Source organism: Cimex lectularius, unplaced genomic scaffold, assembly GCF_000648675.2.
Source record: "Cimex lectularius strain Harlan isolate CLEC.00 unplaced genomic scaffold, Clec_2.1 scaffold42, whole genome shotgun sequence".
NCBI lineage: Eukaryota > Metazoa > Arthropoda > Insecta > Hemiptera > Cimicidae > Cimex > Cimex lectularius.
This window is the reverse complement of record NW_019392754.1, coordinates 2,879,135-2,902,028: the sequence shown is the minus strand read 5'-3', so window position 1 is coordinate 2,902,028 and position 22,894 is coordinate 2,879,135.

The following is a 22,894-nucleotide window of genomic DNA, read 5'->3' as shown; positions in this document are numbered from 1 at the left end:
CTTCCACGACCTTCTTCATCTTCAAGGCTGAAATCTCCCTCCCGAAATTTTTTAAACCACCTTTGCACAGTGCACTCATTAACACAACCCTCGCCCCAGACTTGGTTAATGTTTCTAGCCGTTTGGGCTCCGCTTCGGCCGAGTTTAAACTCGTAAAAGAAAATCGTACGAAATTCTCGCTTTGACATTATAAGGATGACTGAATTATTTCCAAGTAGCGGAATGCTACAGAGGTAAACAAACAATATCATTTGGAAGAGGATTGAGTAATCCTGTAAACGTAAACAGAATATTTTATATAGATTTTTTTTAATGAAAACTTAAAATCCTGCATTATTTTCCGGACAACCCAATACCAATCGCCACGCGTAGCATTTCGGAAAAATTAACGTTAAACATGCTAAGAAAAAAAGGGGGCGTTCACGATCTTACTGGACGTTTCTCTATTGGAATTAACACGAGTTAACATCTTACAGACATCGTGAAAACCTCTAATATGAGATTATGAATGATAAAAATAAAATAAATTTTTTTAAATATTTTGTGTCTACACTTTTAACTTACCTAATTTTTCGTGCTTATGTCGCTATGTGAACCATATAGAGTTCTAAAGTCAAAGAGAACGTACAAGGGGTCAAAACCAATTTGAAATAGGTTTGAAATGGTTTTTGATAAAAATTCTATTGGCTGTGACGGGATTTGAACCCAGAGCGGCTAGTGAAGCAAATTCATGACGTAGAATAGGATAATAACACGCATTAAATCTAATTAGATATACAAAAATCTCCAAAAACGAAAAAGTTATTTTTTCCAATGCCAATTTGGATTCTTTTCAAGCAACATTTAGCACCCTTAAAGATAAATTTTCATGGTAATAAAAATTATTTTGGACTCCCTTGACGCGACTAATTTTTTTCCGTCAATGTTCAGTGTTTTCCTTAAAAATGCATAATTCCTCTTGGTTTTGTCCAAATTCAGCGTGATTACACATGTTGGAAAGCTGATTTTTTTAAGTATACGTCAACAAGGGTAAGGTGTTTTGGGTATTCACGATCTTTGTGTTAACCCTGTTAGGTCGTGTCAGATCGAGAAAAATGATGGCGTCGACCAGAACCCCTAGCCTGACAAATTTAAGTCGGACGCCTTAATCACTCGGCCATTGCTAACCCATAGTCAGCAGTATATCTACAGGATGGGGCCAAGACTGTTCCCCTGTGCCTCTCTTCTATCCACATATCGGATAATTCTCGTTCCCAATAAAAACAGAATAACAGATTAGCTGATTGGCATTTAGCACATTTAGGATAGGTTCACATATTACAGGTATTTACGATGTTTGTGTTAACACTGTTAACTCTGTTAGGTCGTGTTAAATGGAGAAAAGTGTTGACTAGACCTGTAAAAATGTTTCGTTAATTTCTAACCTGTCCTTACACTGTCATTCATAAAAGATACATCCCTATCCTAAAGTTATAAGCTGTTAAAGGTTAGGATACAAGTTAGGTATGTCGGCATGAATTGAAGCTTGTCATTTGTTAGTACTTTTCGAGTGCATTTTGAATGAAAAAGTTGATTAATTTTCCTTGTTTATTAACTGGAATCTTACAATTTAACACAAAAGAAAACCAAAACAAACAACAACAAGCCTTCAAGGACTGTTATAGCTTTATTTTTGGTTCTACCAATCGCCTCGCGCAGCATTGCGGAAAAATTAAAGTTTAACATGCTAAGAAAAGAATGGGGCGTTTACGATCTTACAGAACATTTATTTACTCGAGTTTAACATCGTGAATACCACTGTTGCGTTATTTTTGTGTAAAAAAATTAATTAATTACAAAATGGTTTTGTCTGAATTTAGAAACATTTGGTATTAAATGCTTAAGTTTGCTTAAAAGAAATGTGTGAAGCCGATGAACTAACGAGACATATTATTTAAAAAATTGGAAAATAAGGTTGTTTATGAAGATGAAGTCTTGGAAATTCACTTTCTCTTTGGGCAAACCAATTACTTTGCAAAAAGGAAATGTAGGAGTGGCCCCCATATTGGCGCGTGTGGAGTTAGCCTGATAAAGGTGGTAGTTTGATTGCAGTTTGAGAGTCCACAAGTTTGCAGAGCACTCGTCTCCTCCACACCCCAAACATCATATATTACATTGGCAACTCTAATTAATATTCTGGCCGAGGACAGAGCGGAGTTTATCGAGTCATCCAGACTGTGTACACACCCTCGTTCACATTTGATTCTCGTCCGTATTGACTATTTAACCAAGGGGATCTCTTTGAGGAGCTGCCTATTTGCATAGCCGATACTTGAGGAGAAGGCTAGCAAAGGCTTAATCATATTGAAACCAAATTTCGACCGAAGCCGCTCTTGCAGAAACAGATGTTTACTACATTTGACAAGGAGACATAAAGAAGAAATAAAATTGGCCTCGATATTAAAATGATAAAAAATATCTGTGATGTCATAGTGGTCGCTTTAATCTATGTAAATAAATAGGATGTTTAAAAAGAGCCGTTTTCCTAAATTAGTTACTGAAAACTGCTTGGCATTAGTGTAAACCGAACCAACGGTACAAATGGTGTTAGGGTCGAAGAAAAAAAGCCTTTCAGTGTCAAAGTAGATCGGATCTGTTGATGGAATTGGATTAATAGTTCCCATAAAGGGAGGAGCAGCTTAAATATTTGATTTTAATAAATCCCCCTTCCAGTTCTGAAGTGTCCGTGAGCTTTTGTAGTTTATGAATCGGCCGGGCCGCAGCTGAGCCTTGGGTAAATAGAACGACTGCCACGGGACACAAACAGAGGGATGTTAACATTTGTGTAAACGGTTCGACCAATCCCATATTTCAACGTTCGGCGCGCATTAACATAGCGGACAAAGGGCTCATCCCTCCATATTAAACTCGGGTTATGACTGGGGAAGGTAGTTAAGAAGCTGTGTCAACATCGGGAAGTGTAACAGTGGGATTAGCGGGTTTCCATTGTCACAGTTGTACCAGATGCACCTCAGACAAAGCTGCCAACTCGCTACGAGTTATCAATCTTAGTGCAACAGGAGGTTGCCGTTCCCAGGCTTACATCGCTCTTTCCTTTATTAAATATGATTATATATTGCACAAGGTTAAATAGTGGTTACCTTAAACGGAACCTTGTCCTATCTGCTATTAATACGCTTTATGTTGAATTACCATATTTTACCCGTTCGTCATTCCTGTTGGAATGTACCTGACCTTGTTTTCCCATCGTAATCTTTGCTTAATAGTTTAAGTAATAAAGAAAAATGGTCTATTTTCTTTCTTGCCCAATTGTTTTGTTGTCAATATTTAAACAGACATTACATGAAATTAATAGGGAAAAAAATTAACGTAATTGCAATTTATACAAAAATATCTGAGAGATCTGGCAGACCACGAGGCAGTGCGGAGAGAATCCAGCCGATTGAACTCTCTTTTGTTTAATGAAGATAAAAGGTCACGAGGGCATAGTCGTATTAAACTTATAAGGTGGAACCTTGAGGAAAAAATTTGGACAAGTGAGTTAGAGTGTAGTTTAGAGAAGAAATAGAAGAAGAGTGTTCGGATCACATCCTTCTCGAATAAGATTTTAAGGTGTTTATGGATCATTTGATTGGTGATTTAAAAGATAGCATTGAGGATACGACGGAGAATTTTAGATTGAAAGAGTGAATTCCCTAGATGGTGGAGGATTTGGCCGAGCCCCACGGTTTGATACCGTAAGTCCAATTAGATCTGATTAATGCTCAAGCCCAGCTGCATGGGGACTCGCAGTGGCTGAGTGGTGAGACCCCTAGCGGCTACCTAGAAAAGAGGCTGTGTATGGCTTTTGGCTGTGGACGTCGAACTTGCGTATAACCTCCGCATTACCTTCCGATTTCGCGGGAATCGGAAGGACCGGATTGCCGAGAGCGCACAGCTATGGAGGAGCTGTGACTACGCTGACGCGTCTCTCGAATGCGTGAGGTATGGTGGGCGAGGCGGATGCTTGTCGGCGGTGGTCGTTTGGGCTGCCTTTACCGTAGGCATAGTCTACTCTAGGGGGCGTTAGAGATTCCACTAAAATCGAAACCGCGGCCGGAGCGCATCCCCTACACGCAGGGGATAGAAGTTGTCCTCTCTATCTTGGGAGTGCATGGGAGACTTGGTCGATGCATTTCGACCACCTTTCTGGTCTCTTTACGCGGTGGAGTGCACGATGTTAACCCACCCCTCAGAAGGGGCAAGAGGGAGAAGTCGACACATCGGCAGTATACTGCTGGATGATGTGGGCTTCCTCACCTAACGGAAGAAGCAGATTTTCCGTGCGCGGAGGTGAGTCGCTCCAAACTTGAGAATCTAAACGTGTGATAAGGCCTGACGGCTAGGTGCGCACGCTAAACAACCTCAATGTTAAATGACAGTGCGACCCCAGTGGGAAACATACATATAGATCTGATTTATGTTTTGTAAGCAGTTAGTTTGTTATGTTTGCTTAGTGTTGATTTCATTTGATAATTTCGATAGCCTCAGCAGGTGTCTGAGTAGTCCATATTTTTGATTGTTCATGTAGTTTTAATCTTGCATGGGTTCCATGAAAGTCTACTAAACTACTAACTACTAAGTAAAACGTAAGGTACCGGGCTTGATTGGATGGCGGTATTATCTTGTTTATGGGCAGGTTTGAAGTTTGAGCGTACACCTAACTTGGCTGTTTTGCTCGTTGAACCTGATGCGACACCGAATACACCGGTCGTTAATGCTGTTCAGATTTTGTTGGTTTGCTTTAGTGGCTAGGATATAAGTGGAGTGTGTTGATAATAAGACAACGGTGACGTCCGTGTAGGTTGTGAGATGTGTGTTAGCAGTAGATTATTTACAGGATTGGGCTTAGGATACTCCCTTGAGAAAGACCAACTTTGATTTGAGTGATGGGTGAAAAATTGGAGCAGATTCTCACTTTAAACCATCGACCCGAGAGGAAGGTCTTAGGATGAGACAGTAAGTGTTAAATTTATACACAGCACATTATTCAACTCGAAAAAGCATACAAAGATAACATCGCACAAATATCAATGAATCTGGAGTTTTCTATCAAATTTGTCAAAAATTCCAGTAGATTAAAATCCCTTTTAACTAGGCTTTTACAATTTACAGAAACTTTTAGAAAATTAATTATCCGTTGATTTCCTTGATCGAGAATTCAGACGTTTCCAAATGATCTTTTTCGAAAAAGTTCATAATGTTCCGATTGTAAAAGACAAGAATGTTTATCACCATAAAGTACGTTCCGTTTATCGTGCTCGTTTTATTCCAAACAACATAACCAAATGTTATTCTATAGGAAATACATGATAGACCCGAAAAACAGGTATGCAGCATATTTGAGATCAGCTGTGGTGAACAATTAGCTTGGTCCTTTCAGATAATTTCCGTCTACCTATCCAGTTTTCATCCAATTTGCTTTTTCCCCATCTTCAGTGAGAGGTTTTCCGTCGGCCAGGGTTATAAGCAATTCGGGGCATAGCACAAACCCATGAAAGGTTTCAAAAATTCAGGAAGAAAGACTTTATATGTTTACACGAGCAAAAACTTGAGAAATATCTGTTTCTTCCTTCACTTCTTGACATAATTATATAAATTATATATACATTTAAAAATTGAAGACGGAAATCATTAACTGTTTGCAATAGAATTTCTAAAATTGCCTCGCGTCTGGCAAACCAAACGAACGAGGATAGACAGACCGAAATGGTCAAAAAGACCAAAATAAATTTTTTAAATGATTTAATTGTTTTCCGACCATGGTTTAAAGATTTATTTTTATGGTAAAAAAAGATCTTCGCCATGTTCATTGACAGCTTTTCAAACCAGAGTGATTTTTGAAGTCAAGGCTCTGAAATCTATTAATCAAATAACTATCGTTCTTATCAATTCTTATAATCGACCCGTTGGTTCGTGTATGCAACAGGCCTGTTTTAATTATCGTTGGCAAAGAAAAGGAGACAAGGTAAATGATAAGGGAGCACGCGGTTTCTCGGAAGGCGATCAATTCGTGGCCAACCGCCTCCGCATCTCGTGTCCTTCGAATTCATTTCTTCTACTCCCGTCTCTGTTAATGAGCTCCTACCTGTGAATGGGGTAGGCGTGCCACTGTTGATGCTCCGATTTCAGAGAGGTACAACAGCCAGTATATCTTTGCCCCAAGAGAAAGGATCAACCCTAATGAGATACTACCGCGCCCTTCCTAATTACCACGGCTACCTGTCTTACCGGGCTCGCCCATCCGACATAAATTAGCAGCGGTTCCACTGTAAATTTTCATCAGCTGATCGTCCCACATGCGAGCGGACGACCGCGTTGAACTTGTGATCGTGGTAGCTAATTATCGAAACGATTCTTCTTTCTCTTATTCCCACTAAAACAAGATGGTACATTCGATAGTCTCACTTGTACGATGACTATACTATGATTTTTGATTTTTATCAACTCAAATCTGCACATGTATGTAAATGCACACATGTACAGAGTTGAGCCTATCACGTTAGCAGTTCATGGGCAACTGCTTTTGTAATTTATAATAAATCGTCGAGAATCACTCAGCCCGGGATCAGACCTCGTACTTATCCGTCCAGTTCCAGAGGTTGGCTCCGTGGACTACCAACAGCTAGGTCATTTCTTCAGCCCTCAAAACAATCATTTCCTAAACGCAAACGAATTCATGACATTTCAGCTCCATAAAACCCAAACCACTTCACAACTTAAGTACAGACTTTCTTTATTAGCTGGGGGGATATTTCCATTAACCTTTTCACATATTATATAACTATCTTAATTGGGTGTTGATTGGATACTCGATATGTAGCCATTAATGTTCTCACGCTACACATTCACTCTAATAAATACATTCATTTTCAACACATACCGGTACACAAAGATATCAGCACTATATACAATAGTGGGCTATCAACAGGTAGGTCATTTCTTCAGCTTTGAAAACAATCATTTCCTAAACCCAAACCCATTCAGGGCATTTCTGCTCTCAACGCAATTATTTCGTAACCTAAACCAATTCACACCCTCAATCACTCTTAAGTACAGACTTTCTTTCTTAGCTGGGGGATACTTCCCTTTTCACATATTATATAACTAACATAATTGAGTATTGATTGGATACTCAATATTTAACCATTGATGTTCTCACACTGCACATTCACTCTAATAAATACATTCATTTTTTAACACAAACCGGTACTCAAAGATATCAGCACTATATACAATAGTGGGCTACCAAAAGCTAGATCATTTCTTCAGCCCTAAAAACAATCATTTCCTAAACCCAAACGAATTCATAACATTTCAGCTCCAAAAAACCCAAACCACTTCACAACTTCAATCACTCTTATGTAAAGACTTTTTTTCTTAGCTGGGGGGATACTTCCATCACCCTTTTCACCTGTTATATAACTAACTTAAATGAGTATTGATTGGATATTCAATATTTAACCATTGATGTTCTCACACTACACATTCACTCTAATAAATACATTCATTTTCAACACAAACTAGTTCACAAAGATATCAGCACTATAAACAATAAAACTACCCTGTTTAGTCCAAGAATTGTAACAGGGCACTGAAATACTCGCTGCCTAGAAATTGTACGCTTCAAATAGTAGGGACAAATCGAGCAGGATTTCTGTATATGTGTCAATTTCGCATGGCCTATCCTTAATCGGGTGAGGATGAACCTTACTCTGTGGGTCAGATCCTCCGAAACCCAACTATCGACACGTCCATCCCCAATTAAAACCACACTTTACGACATAATCTAATCATATAAAAGAATAAAAAAATTGCAAAAATTGTTCCAGCCCGTATAATACCCAAATATTGAAAGCAGATATCTTACTATCGTGTAATTAAAATGTTTTAACAAACCTTGAAACATTTTTTAAACTAATTCACGTGTTAATTCGAATAATTGGTCAACTGGAATATACCAGTTATAACTCAAGTTAAAAATATAACTATGAGGCCTCAAGGGATAAGCGGTTCTATGTAAATGTGGAGGCAGAGCCGAGCGGGTTGTCGTCGAGGGCCATACAAGATTTTTGCGGATAGGATCCGAACGGTTGGGAAGATACCCGGCCTCGAAAAATCTACATAGCCGGTAACAAGTCCCCGGCTAACATCTACAGGCTTGTTACCCGTGGAAAAGAGGGACATTTACATAAAAAAGCAATTGATCCCTCGAGGTCCTTTGGTGTAGGAGGGCCCGGGGGCGGGCGAGGGGTTCGGTGAATTGATAGGAGAGGGTTGCTGGTAATTCAGTAGGTTCCTGAATGAATGGGACATTTGCATGGTTGGGACACTGGCGTTCTCCACCCTGGCTAAATAACAAATGTAATTTACAAGCCTCTACTTTTTAGTCTTGTGTTCACCACGAACTTTTCTGCTTCTTCCTTTCCCCACCGTCAGCCCTCTTCCTTTCTCGTGGGTACGACCATCCTAAATTTTCACTCATCCACAGTCGTTTTACTAAGAAAAGTGTTTCTTATTCGTAGAAACAATTGCTTAAAACTAGCATAAGCAATCTTAGATTAAAGAACAACCAACAAATCAACATTAATTTCGATAAAAGAACGAAACTAACAAAAGATTTGCTGTTATTCACTGAAACTGAGAATTTGAGCGCAGTTACAAAATTGGCAGTATTTTACATATTCAAGTTTATGAGGGAATCATATATGTATGTACTTGACGGACTTGAAGATGGTCGTGATTGTTGTGATTTTGAAATCCTGCAGCATTAGTCTTCAAGTCAATTTTCTACTTCGAGATAACAGTAATTGTATTATACCAGTCTTTTTCTTATTGAAAGCCCTTGCATTATTTTCTTTCGCTTTATATGAACAAGAAATTCATTAACTTCATAGTTACGTTCCCCCGTATGGTGGCTGAAGAGATCATCAGGCTGGGGATATCTTGGGCTGCTGACTGGGGGAGACTGGCGGACAGGGTGAGAGTAGGTTTGTCCTTTTTGCAACCCGAGAGTAAGGCTCTCTCTCTTCAACTCCAGTCAATTGTTAGTCGACTGAAAGATAGTTTTATGATGAGCAACATAAAGAGAGTGCAGGCTTCCCGTCGATACCGTATATATAGGATGCTGGATCACGGAGTCAGATGTGCCAGCTTGGTTGGGGACCTAAAGCCAAATAAGAAAATTATAGACATACTTACAATTAATTAAGGTTTTCAGTTGAGATAAAAAAGTCATTGGCACGAGCGGGATTCGAACCCACGATCTACGGCTTGATACGCCGCTGCTCTACCACTTGAGCTATCGTGACCTCGATCCACTCGGACACCAACCTCCCATCTCAACAACACCTTTTGAATTTTCCCTCCTTTTATCTCAACTGAAAACCTTAATTAATTGGTCAAGCGCACCACGAAACTAGTGAATTTACAGACATACGTTGGATCCTAAAACTGAGGGGAGAATTGCTGAACCTACGGCATAAGTCGTATGATCTCCTCAGCCAACAGGAATGAGAGTTATGCAATTACCGGGTAAAGGAAGACATGTACCATTTTGTCGCGGAATGCCCCATTCTGGCCCCCTGTCGTTTGTCTGCGTTCGGCGAAAGACCCGTATCAATGTACAGATGCATCAAATTGCTCAACGGACCAGTTTGGACAAACTTGGTAAATTATGCTAAAGCGGCCTGGGCCTATCGAAGGCTAACAGTAAACGAATTTAATTAGTAATTCTCTTTTCTTTTCCCCTTTTACTGCCCATCTCTTTGCCCCCGCTCTTTCCCTTGATATTTGGTGTTTCTGTTTCTCCGGTCTCAGCTCTGCTCATGGATTTTTACTTCTCAGTTTTGTGTCCTTTTAATTTAGTATTTTGTTATAGATATTACACTTACCATAGATTTAGTTTAATGCATTTGTACGTTTATTTTGCAGGATTAGTCAATAATTAATCCAAGCTCCGGCAGACGGTTACCTTGCCGTATTAAGTTTATTTTCTTGTGTGAATTATATGTATTTGTTTATTTCCTTCTTGTTTGCTATAAACTTATTATTACTATTAGTTACGTTTATATAAGATATGGGATTCAAGACGACTGCAGTATAATGTTGATAAGGATGCATATGGATACTACGATGTCGGTTTTTTTGTTCCTCACGAACTGTTATTGTACTTTCCTAGTTCTTTAGTTCAGTGCAATCGACCTTCTTCTAAGGAGTACTTGCTTATTGATAGTCGTTGCTATATTTCTTTTCTCTGGGTTTTCTTTGTATTTTCAGGTTGTCTCCATTGGGTGGCTGTTTCTTCCTACTCATTGCATAACCTACAAATGGGATCATCATTGAATATACCATGAATCGTAGATTTTCTCTCAAATGACAGTGCTGGTATGCAATCCTAGCACACCTGTGAGTTTTGCCATCTCTAACCGTAGCTGTGAGTTTGCCAGACTTGGCGAGGGTTGTTTTAATCTGATTGTTTCGAGCACCTGTAGTTTTCACCCACTTTTCTTTTTGTCTTTGTAAGATCCATTCTGTGGTGAGAGTTTTATGTTTGTTTATGTAATCCCAAGAATAGGTTCAGGGCTTATATAGTCTTCCACATCCCTCTCCTTTCGTTACCCATAATTGCTTTGTGTCCTTGTATCCGAAGATATCAGGTTGTTGCGTCCCCCAGGTGATGGAGAATTTGGATGTATTTACTAACTAATTTTGTTGTATTTTTTGTACTAATACTTTAATAGCTACATGGCTATCTGACCATATGAGGATGTTTTGTCATTGTAAATTATTTAAGATTTTCTAAGCACAAGCGTTAATGGTATGTATTTCAGCTTGAAAGACCGAGTTGTACTTCCTTATTAGTTTGATTGCTCATACTTTGGGAACGTGTAACGTATAAGCACAACATATGGACTCTAACCTATGCTAATTAGACGAAAATTAAAATTAGAACTTAGAGAAGAAAAACTCACAATTCAACCACTTACGACATGCCTCCAAATAGGAGTAATGTCACCAACCAATTCACAGGTAGGTAACGACCTCCTTAACAAGCTTACAGTTGAGGTTTATATGTTTGTTTATTTGTTTCTTTCAGGTTTTATCTATGTTCATCTCTGTTAGCACTCCGAGCAGTCGTCGGATGTTATGTCTATATCTGAATGAAGATGAGAATGACATTGGGCATGGAATTACCATGGATAGAGCATAGATATTTATCGAAGAAAATAACCTCATAACAGTGATATTTTTATGTTCAACTTTTGCGTCTTTTCATTTCTTTTTTTACCCAAGTTCACTGCGTTAAACTTATTCAAGATGGAGAGGGGGGGTTTGTTGAAGTTTAAAAACAAGTCCTTCCCTACTGTAATATGCCGACTGGTGGAAGGGGTGGACGCCCGGGCCCGAGTTTAATATAACTGTGGAGGTATTAGAGACAAGAGTCTAATTCCCACCCTCGGCAAACACTCCTTCAAGTTTATTCATAAGATCTTCATTTCTGTTTGAAATCCGGGCAATATCCCTTCTCTCAGTCGCCCGATTAGCTTTCTCAGGAGCGAAAGGAGGTGGAATGGGACAGGAGGTTAGATTCCAGACGAGAGGGGGAGAGTTTTCATATTTGAATTCCAAAGGTAATATCAAATTCTATATCCTCCCTATACGTTTATTCGATTTATGAAAATCCAGGATTGACGCCCCACTTTACCCAGAGCGGTATTATAACTCGAGGCTCAATCCCATTTTAGTTCTACATCTTGCTTCCTGGTTATGCGAAGGTAAACAGACATTTTATATTCGCGGTTTGCTATTGGGTGCAAAATAAAAGAATGTTTCCTATTTCATTGTTTTCTTGTTGAACCAAATCTGAATTGTAAAGTTAAAGTGACTTGTTTGAGTGTCAGGCATTGAGAACATAATCAGTGTACCTTTAATAGATTATCATTCAGTCATCTTTATAATTTGCATCATCTCGCCGTTCTTAAATAATATCTAACCGTTAATTATGTTTTTGCATTAACGACCAATGATAGATAACATTTTTTATGAGATTTAACAGTGTAATTTAATCAAGTATGCTAATATCTTCCTAAGTCTCTAATCACCCTCTGATAACTTCAAAGTTAGTTAACGGAGGGGCAAACAAAACAGCCATCCTCAAAATCTTTACTTTTTTCTTGGACAATGAGAATTCTCACGAAATTTCAACAAAGAGAACTTACATTAATATTTCAATGGTTTTCAAGGATTAGAAATAAATAAAAACGCACATAGATTCTTCCACTTGTCTTTGAAACTGGATTTTTTCAATAGATCTTTGCATAGACAATCAATTTGAGAGATTTCTCGCGCGCTGTCTGCGGTGTGAAGAATCTGTAGTTGTTACCGTCCATTTTAGTGGGAAGATTCACACAAATCTTCCATAAACCCAGCGAAGAGGCTGACAAAAATGATTGGTAACGACCGAATTACAATCTCTTCGTCGATATTTGAGAGATTTTTATAAGAGATTGTTTTGAGTACGAAGGAGGGATACAGCTCCGCATCGTCTTATGACAAGAGAAGGACCTGATGTCACCAAACTGCTAACATACGACTTCTTTGGTGAATATCTGATTTTAGGGATATTCACGATCTTTGTGTTAACCCTGTTAACTCTGTTATGTCCTGTTAGGTCGAGAAAGATGATGACGTATACTTGTAAGAATCGGCCAGTTAGCATTGTACGATCTAACAGGCCAGAGCCAAAGTTAGAGGTTAGGTCGAAAATGTAGTCACATTGCAATCCGTTACGGCGTAGGTAACCGATATGGCAGCCACGAATTTAACAGCTGTTTTTTATTTACACGTATTTTTATTCTTAAATACGCATTAATTAAATCTGACCAATAAATATGTTTTGTTAATTTTTGACCTGTCTTTACACTTTCTTTCATAAAAGATACATAGGTATGTAGATAGATAAAAGATAGGTATGTAGCCACAAATTGAAGCGTGTAATTTTTACTTTTCGAGTGCATAGATAGCATTTTGAATGAAAGAGTTGATTAATTTTCCTTTTTTATTAACTTCTGCCATCTTACAATTTAACACAAAATCAAACCAAAACAAAACAATAAACCTCCAAGGACTGTTATAGCTTTATGTTCGGTTCTACCAATCGCCACGCGCAGCATTGCGAAAAAATTAACATTTAACATGCTAAGAAAAAAGTGGGCGTTCACGATCTTACTGCACATTTCTCGATTCAAGTTTTTTTTAATTTATTTTTTTAATTTGGTATAATTAATATATACAACCATTTATGAACAAAATATTTATTACATGGTTACCTTTATGTACATTATTTTCTCTTGTTATATGTTTATTTTTGCACTGCACAAGAATTCATACAGTTTATTGTACGTTGTTTTGGTGTATGAGGAAAGTAGAATTTCGTCATAGGGGCGGGTGTCAGGGAAGCATACTTGGCCCTTTTCTATTTTCCATATACACTGCAGATATTCTTACACACGTTAACATTTCGACACACACATTCGCTGATGATACAGCGATTCTTACAAGCAATTCGGACCAATCAATTAACACTCAACACTTACAACAACACCTGAATGAATTAACAATATGGTTCACAAAGTGGAGAATAAAAGTAAACCTAACAAAAAGCACACAGATCAATTTTACCTTACGTAAAAATGTCTGTCCTGCGGTGAGTATAAATGGAATTCCATTGCCTACCACTGACCTTGTGCGTTATCTTGGACTTTTCATGGATAAACGACTGACTTGGAATCCCCATACAAGACTGAAAAGACAGCAAACAAGCCGACGTTATAAATTGTTAAAAAGACTACTCGACTCACGATCAAAATTAGACCTTCAAAATAAACTTTTAATTTACAAGACAATGATTAGATAGACCTCTCTGGGCGTACGGTTGTGAAGTGTGGGCTCAACCAAGGATTCCAATTCCCAGCGTCTCCAATCAATCCAATCTAAAATTCTCCGTCAAATTATAAATGCTCCTTTTTACGTTTCAAATTACACTATCCACAAAGACCTACACATCCCGTTTGTACATGAACTCATAAAAACCCGATATAAAAAATTTCATCAATCACTGAACACACACACAGTAATCTATTCGTACGAAATTTATCACTTCCAACCCTACCTGAAAATCCTCCAAGACGATTGAAGCGAAAGTGGCCCCGAGACCTTCTCAATGTGTGAAGACTGAACAAGATATCAGTGTGAAGGAGTGTTACCACTGGGCAACTTCTCCTACAAGAGCATCAAATCATCAGTCTACATATACGAACATATTTACTTAATACATAACTTATAATTGTAAATACTAAATAAATGCAATAAAAATATAAAAAAGGTCGGGACCCAAAGATGCAGATGCAAATATTAACTAGCAACATACCAACATACCTGCGACAATGAGCTGCCTGATTCACCCCAGAGGCAAAGGGTTTAGGTTAGTTAGTTAGTTCAAAGGGTCCCAATCCTAAGCAAAAAAAAAAATCTTCTAAGATGCTACTTCTTTCTTCTTTGTATCTTTTGCATCTTATTATGATGTGCTGAAGGTCTTCCACGCAACTTGGCATTAAGGTGAATCCTTTTTTCCTATCTTATTGAGATAGTAGCCACATAGCCCATAATTCGTCAGCAGTCTATTTGTGGTCGCGGTCTGCGCCCTGTCGTAGTAATCTCCACGGTACCATGGCTCTCGTCGTACTAAGGGGAAAATTCTCTTAAAAAATTGGCCTGCTCCTGCGGATGAATACGCCAATTCCCAGTCCATGAGAAGAGTCAAATGTAGGGATCTTTTTACGTCTTTTTTTGGAACTGGTGTGGCCAATGTCGATTCGAGTTAACATGAGTTAACATCTTACAAACATTGTGAATCCCCGTATTATATGCAGTATAGTGTCCTTCCTCCAAGATACTTTTCGCTTCGACTGATTCGCAGTTATGTTAGGATCAATTGAATTTTATTCTTATATGAGTTCTTCTATTGTTGAATAACTAAAAAATCAAGCTTTCCAGCTTTTCTACAAACACAGTGTAGAGCTATGGCAATCTTAATTGATTAATGATTCGATTTTGCCTTCAACTTTAGTTAGACTGTCAGAACGTGGTTTGTCTTTCAATAAAAAAACCATTTACACCATTTTTTAAGACAAAAGAGTTTTATGAAATTATTCATCCTTTTATCCCAAAGTGTTGTTATTTGGGACCCAAATGTGTAGATTTATATTTAGCAGGGCCGGAGCGTGGTCATTTCCCCCAGAAAGGGTGTACCAAAAGAAATATTTGACTTATAACATAGTTTACGATTGTAAATAAAGCCAATAGTCAATAGCTGGTCGGGCCCGGCTGTTAGCGAGTTATGGGTCATCTGCTAATTGTTTATTTTGTGAATCAAGACTTTTACACCAATATAGGATTAAGATCTGAGACAAGTTTAGTGCTGGATTTAGTGCCTTTTCGTATTAATCTTACGAGCGGAAATGGGAGGGAAATAACCCGGCAAAAGTTAATGGGTAATAATTCCGAGATGATGTTGTGCCGGTCGAGAATGTATATAACGAAAGAGCTTTCGATAATTCCAGACATTGAGGGCAATCGGAGGGTGGATGGGATTTGAGAAGTACAAAACGGTTTTGATTTAATTAGGAAAAAATGTGAACTTTGAATTACCTTCAAAATGGCAATGGTCATTAGATGGTAAAATAAAGGTAATTTTGGGAGTCGCGGACGATGGATCAACTACTTTTTTTATATTATTCGCAATTAAAAAGCTATGAGCTAGGCCAGGATTCGAACCCGGGCCCGCTAGCTTAAATAGGGGGTAAATAAGAGTAAAGGTCAATTTCAGATTTGATGACAGTTGGTAACGGCTTGATGGAAAAATGATACGATTTTTAACTAGGGACACAAATATAATGTATAATCAACAAGTGTTGAAGGAAGCCAAGAATGTTAATAATTTTAGCGTTCGTGGTAGATCTGGTAGGTACTTATTATTTAAATTTACGACTTTTCTATGAGTCGAAACGGTTTTCTGAGAAGGGTAGCATGAATTTACTCCTGGTTTTATGTGCGCCTACATCTATTAGCTCTGATTTATACGAAATAAATTAAAATTCCCCTCCAATAAAAGTGACTCTCAGTGCGACACAGGGAGGTGTTTTTGCCGACTTTTCCGTCCGTTTTTATCGCCGGCGTTCCTGGGTGCTTTTACCGATCTTATCCAAGGTAATAACCGGAAAGTTTCCACAGCAAGCCGACAGGCGTACGCGTTCCTCGGGAGGATATTGAATGCTATCAATAAAAGCTGTAATGACAGGTGCCGGTGACAGATATGGATGAACTGACCTCCTGCTTTGGAATGCTCCTCCGACTCGGCTCAGAGCCGGCTCATATTAGCCTGAGAAGAGGTCAGGCCCGCACAATTATGAATACTGGTGTCTTGTTCTCCGTCCCCATTGGGGAAATGCCAGGAATTGCCCCATGAGAGAAAAATCCAATATCGGCTCGACGAACAAAAGGGTATTGTCCTCAGCCCCGGCAGAACATTGCGTTCGCCTCGATTAAACAGGTTTTATCGCATTTTGTTCAATTCGGTAATAAACAATTAATTCATAAATTCAATAATCTACTTGATAGTTTGACTGCTACAATCAACACACTTGTGAATAAGCCATATTTGCCTTATAATTTAATCAAACTAAATAACTTCGGAGTTTCCAGAATCATATAACTCAAGAAAATTAATAGTATGATTTGAATCTTTTCCGATCATCTTGGTTTGCTTGTCTTTCCATTTTTAGTATTTACGTTGGTTTATGTTTTGGTTTCTTTGTAAGACGATCTAAAGTTAAAGGGATTTCTTGGTTATCTTTGTTCTGTCGGTTGAAGGATGTACCATCGGTTGTTTGTTCGTATCGCTTATCGGGTAATATGTATTTCTGTTTATCTCGAATTATCTGAAAAACATGAACACTCAACATATTTGACAGGTTTAAAGAAGCTTTCAGCATCTTAAATATTTTTACACATTGACATAATTAAATTGTTAATAGAGATGGTTGAAGATCAAGTCTGTCAGAATATTGCCAAGGATTTTAACACTATTGATGTTAATCTGTCTTAGTGATGTTAATGTTAATGTCTGAGTGTATATAAATCATGATGGCTCCGGTGATAGAGCTGCGCCGTATTGAGCCGAAGGTCGTGGGTTCGAATCTTGCTCATCACATTGCGAATCAAGGGATATTCACGATGTTTGTAAGAACTCGTGTTAACTCGAATAGAGAAATGTCCAGTATGATCTTGAACGCCCCCATCTTTTCTTAGCATGTTAAACGTTAATTTTTCCTCAATGCTGCGCGTGGCGACTGCCAGAACAAAAAATAAAGCATTGAAGGCTTGCTGTTTGTTTCGGTTTTCTATTTGTGTTAAATTGTAAGATGCCAGAAGTTAGTAAAAAATGAAAATTAAACAACATTTTCATTCAAAATGCTATCTACGCACTCGAAAAGTACTAACAAATGACCCACTTCAATTCATACCAACATACTAACTTGTATCCTAACCTCTAACTGCCTAAAACTTTATAGGATAGAGGATGTATCTACTATGAAGGAGAGTATAAGGACAGGTCAGAAATTAACAAATGAAATATATTGGTCTGATTTAATTAATGCCTATTTAAGAATAAAAATACTTGTAAACAAAAAACAGCTGTTAAATTCATGGCTGCCATGTTGGTTACCTACGCCCTAACGGATAGCAACGTGACTACATTTTCGACCTAACAACAACGGCCTGTTAGATCGTGCAATGTTAACTAGCCGATTCTTACAAGTCTACATCATCATTTTTCTCGATCTAACAGGACCTAACAGAGTTAACAGGGTTAACACAAAGATCGTGAATACCCCTACTATCTTTTTCTTCTCAACCAAAACTTTACGTTAACGCTCGGTGCTCTCCGCCTTAGACAGTTCGTTGTTGTCGTTCTAATCGTTCATATCGGCCGTCGGCAAATCGTTGTCGTTCGAAATTTCTATTTTGCCTCCTTTTATTTTATTTCTCGCAATCGTCGTCGTGAGATCACCGATCGGCAGTGGCTCTTCGAGGAAACGAGGTAAAAGATATCCTGATCACGATTTTCCTACATCGTCCGCACCCCTGTCCTTTCCCCCTTTAACTCATCGTGGAGCTTTGAGGAGTCTTCTGAATGGTGAGTTTTTTAATTTTACTCAATTTTTCAGAATAACAGAATAATTAATTTGAAGTATTGAAATTAGTGGGATATATTTAAAATTGTGTGCCCCGACTATGACTTTAAAACAGGTTGAAAGCTTGGCAGTAAAAGTCGAAATTTTTTCTTCATCCAGACCTTACTCCGATCCAGATTATTTGTTAATTAAAACGACGTTAATTCGACGCACCTAACCTTTAACCAAAAATTGATAGAGATACGGTTGTGAGAAGAATATAGACTTCAGAAAATCATGATATCAACAGGTCATCAGCAGACCTCAACGTACCATGTCAAAAAGGCAAAGTTAGTTTAGCAAATGTTTCAATAGTAGGGGTATTCACAATCTTTGTATTAACCCTGTTAACTCTGTTAGGTCGTGTTAGATCGAGAAAAATGATGACGTAGACTTGTAAAAATTGTTTGATTTAACAGAGTAAGGCCAATGTTAGATGTTAGTACATTACAATTAATTAAGGTTTTTAGTTGAGATGAAAAAAAGTTAATGGCACGAGCGGGATTCGAACCCACGATCTTCCTCCTAAACAAACAGCTGTGATTCTATAAAAAGTGTACAATGTAAAATAAGAACTTAATTTGCTATCCGCTTAATTGCACGTTGCTATCCGTTAGGGCGTATGTAACCAACATGGCAGCCATGAATTTAACAGCTGTTTTTTGTTTACACGTATTTTTATTCTTAAATACGCATTAATTAAATCACACAAATATATTTCTTTGTTAATATTTGACCTGTCCTGACACTCTCATAAATAGTAGATACATAACAGTTGTTAACAGTTTAAACAGTTAAAGTTAGAGTTAAGTTTTACAGTTAAAGTTACATAACACATGAGTTAACATCTTACAAACATCGTGAATACCCCTATAATCTGCTATTAGTTGATATCATGTCATAAAGTATAGACGTCAACTTCACTTTCAGACAAGAGATATGCTTTTGGTATTCTACATCTTAATTGGATACAAAAAAATAACTGCGCATTTTTCGTTATGTGGCAGAGAGCAAAAACATTGCCGAATACTTAATATATTGGGTTGTCCGGAAAATAATGCAGGATTTTGGTATTAAACAAAAAAAAAGAAACTAGTTACTTTAAAGCAATGTTCTTTAATCAAAATCAATACATTTCTCCCAACGTGTTGGTAACTTATTAATTCCGTCTGAGTAGAATTCAGAATTTTTAGAATTGATAAAGTCAATAAATGCATTTTCCAGTTCCGTTTGATTTTTGAATATTATGTGTTGTAAGTAGTGGTCCAGGTGTCTAAAAAAATGGTAGTCAGTAGGCGAGAGGTCCGGAGAGTAGGGTGGGTGAGGCAAAGTTTCATAGCCAAGCTCCAATAATTTTTGTGACGTTACACGTGACACATGTGGTCGAGCGTTGTCATGCAACAAAATGGGCCCTTTCCGATTGACCAAAGAGGGCTTCATTACTGCCAATTTCTGATGCATGGTATTAATTTGGTTACAGTATGATTCAGCATTGATGGTTTCGCCAGGATTTAAGAAGCTGTAGTGTATTAAACCAAATGAAGCCCACCATACCGTAACCATTACCTTTTTTTGATGAGTTGGGGGCTTTGGAGCTTCTCCTTTGTCGAGCCACTGTCCAGAACGTCTAGTGTTATCGTAGAGAATCCACTTTTCGTCACATGTAACAATTCTGGCCAGAAATGGGTCATTTTTGTTTCGACAAAGAAGTGATGCACAAACATCAAAGCGCTGATTTTTTGGCGATCGTTTAATGAGTGTGGAACCCAATTTTCGAGTTTTTTCACTTTTCCAATCGCCTTGAGGTGGTCAGCGACGGTCGTTTTACTGACTTTGAGTTGCTCTGCAAGTTCTCGAACAGTTGTTTTGGGGTTTTCTTCCACCACTGATCGCAGAACATCATCATTAAGAGAGGAAGGCCTTCCACGACCTTCTTCATCTTCAAGGCTGAAATCTCCCTCCCGAAATTTTTTAAACCACCTTTGCACAGTGCACTCATTAACACAACCCTCGCCCCAGACTTGGTTAATGTTTCTAGCCGTTTGGGCTCCGCTTCGGCCGAGTTTAAACTCGTAAAAGAAAATCGTACGAAATTCTCGCTTTGACATTATAAGGATGACTGAATTATTTCCAAGTAGCGGAATGCTACAGAGGTAAACAAACAATATCATTTGGAAGAGGATTAATAAGTGTTGACATTCATACAAATGAGTAATCCTGTAAACGTAAACAGAATATTTTATATAGATTTTTTTTAATGAAAACTTAAAATCCTGCATTATTTTCCGGACAACCCAATAAATATTGCGTTAATATTCGGAGATACAAAATGACAAGTGGGTCGGTAAAGATTTGATGAAAAGCTAGGGTCGGTCATACGGGAGAGACTCCGGGGGCTTGAAAATAGATTTACATATCGCTTAATCGCGGAGGACGTCATGGCGATGACACTCTGAATTTACTGAACCTCTTATAAAAATATCAACATAATGGATCACTGTTTTGCAGGCCACGGGAAGTGGGGAAAAAAAGTTTTGTCTTTCTACGGCCTTGTTTTTGACAGGGTGGCTACACGTGTTGGTATCATCTAAATCACGTGACTCTTTGTTTCAAATGCTCAAATCCTGCTTCTGACGCCTGCCCATTTGTATCCGTTCCCGGCGTTCTGTATTTACATTGTATATCTGAAAACAAGTCATTTTTATCTCCAGAAACCCTCTCTGACTCGCAGCGAAGTCATCATTTTTCCCTAAACACTGCTTTAATTTTGCAAGGGAGACCACTCAAGCGGGAGGAATTTGCAGTCCACTTTTTGTCAGACTTTCATTAAATTTAACAAATGCAGATTACTCGGTTCATTAGATTGAGTTATAATATTATAATATTGTCATTCTGTATGTTTTTAAATTGAACACAACAGCTTGAAATTTATAGACCTACTGATTTTAGTTTAATATTCAACAATTCGGATCGGAAGAATAATTCATACTTCATACTGCATGTTTTCGGTAATATTGCATACAAAGCACTACTCTACCTCTTCGACAAACACGAAGCACCCTTTCCTCTCTACTTCTGGAATCCTGGCCACCCTCCACCACATCCACTTCAGAATCAGTCGAGGAACTTTTACTCTATTCTTGTCTCGTAGTACTGCTTATGTCCGAATTATGCTGGATAGATGGGATGTGGTTTCAGGCAAATTTAAAAATCTGGTTGCATTCTGCAGATCTCATTCGTCTTCAGAGTAAGTCACCAGCTATTTTTCACAGCCTATTACTCTTAGATATACCAAATAACACAACTGTTTAAATATTTTTTTTTATTAGGTAGATTGGGGATGAGGCCAGGAAGACAGAAACAACATTTATTTTCTTGTCTTCCTGAAGAAAATAAATATTGTTTCTGTCTTCCTGGCATCATACTCAATCTACCTAATGGAAAGAAAAATATTTAAACTAAGAAGGCTGATGAATCACTAAAGTAAATAACTGTTTAAGTCTGTAATTCAAGCAAAGGTCTCTATCTCAAGTTTTTTAAGATAACCTCAAACTTTGAAGAAGAAAGAAAAAGTAAAGATTGTTCTCTGATGACCAACGTTTTGGACTAAACAAATAGTGTCATGATGTATAATAAATTTTTCTTACCTTCCCAGGGTGCGAATCCTGAAGGTAGCTAATTTATAACTTTTGCTACTTTCTGATTGTTTTGACCGACAAATTTTTGTTGAGATGTAAAAATCATAAGTGTATCTAATTTTAGGCTGAATCGCCGTCATTAATGCTGCCCCTCTGCTCTGTAAAATCTGCAAATTAAAAGTCCAAGCAAATAAACAACATCCGAGTTTTTTCAGAAATCTGAACAGGAGTCCCAAAGATTAGCTGTCGTGCTCAAGCACGATGCTTATATCGGGTGGTAATCCTACACGCTCTCTATATAGATCCAAAGAGTTGCACCCTGCCCTATGGGACACATTGAGCAGCTATAGAAATGATAAATGATGGAGTTAGTGTGGTGTTCAATCCTTTTTAAAAAGATAGTTCCTAGTTCTGGTACGACCATCTACTCTATAGTTACACATTGATGATTTTTTGAGTACTCATTACCCAAACCACAAATTATTTTCATATGCGTACATTATTTTTATGTGCCACTTCAGAAACATAAGCTAATTTTTCAAACTTCGCCATTTCTGAACCTTTATTAGGAACTTGATTAATAAAAAAATATGTTTACTTTTTTAATAACATTTAGGTGAAAATGACATTATACTATATAATGACGTTATATACAAATAACATTATTTTAATCCTTTTTAAAAAGATAGTTCCTACTCACAGTAAGTTGTTTTGCAACGATCCGGATTTCGAGCCTTTTACCTCATCATCAGGTTGAAGGACTTCTACAACCACGTCTCTCGACATGAATTACCAAAGTGAACCCGCTGATACCTCCGCCCACGCGACGTTCCAATTAGCAGCTGATTTTTTTAATGGCACTCAATTTGAACTTTACCCGTTGTTTTTTTCTAAGGTTTTAGTAGTTTTTAAGTCTTTTTT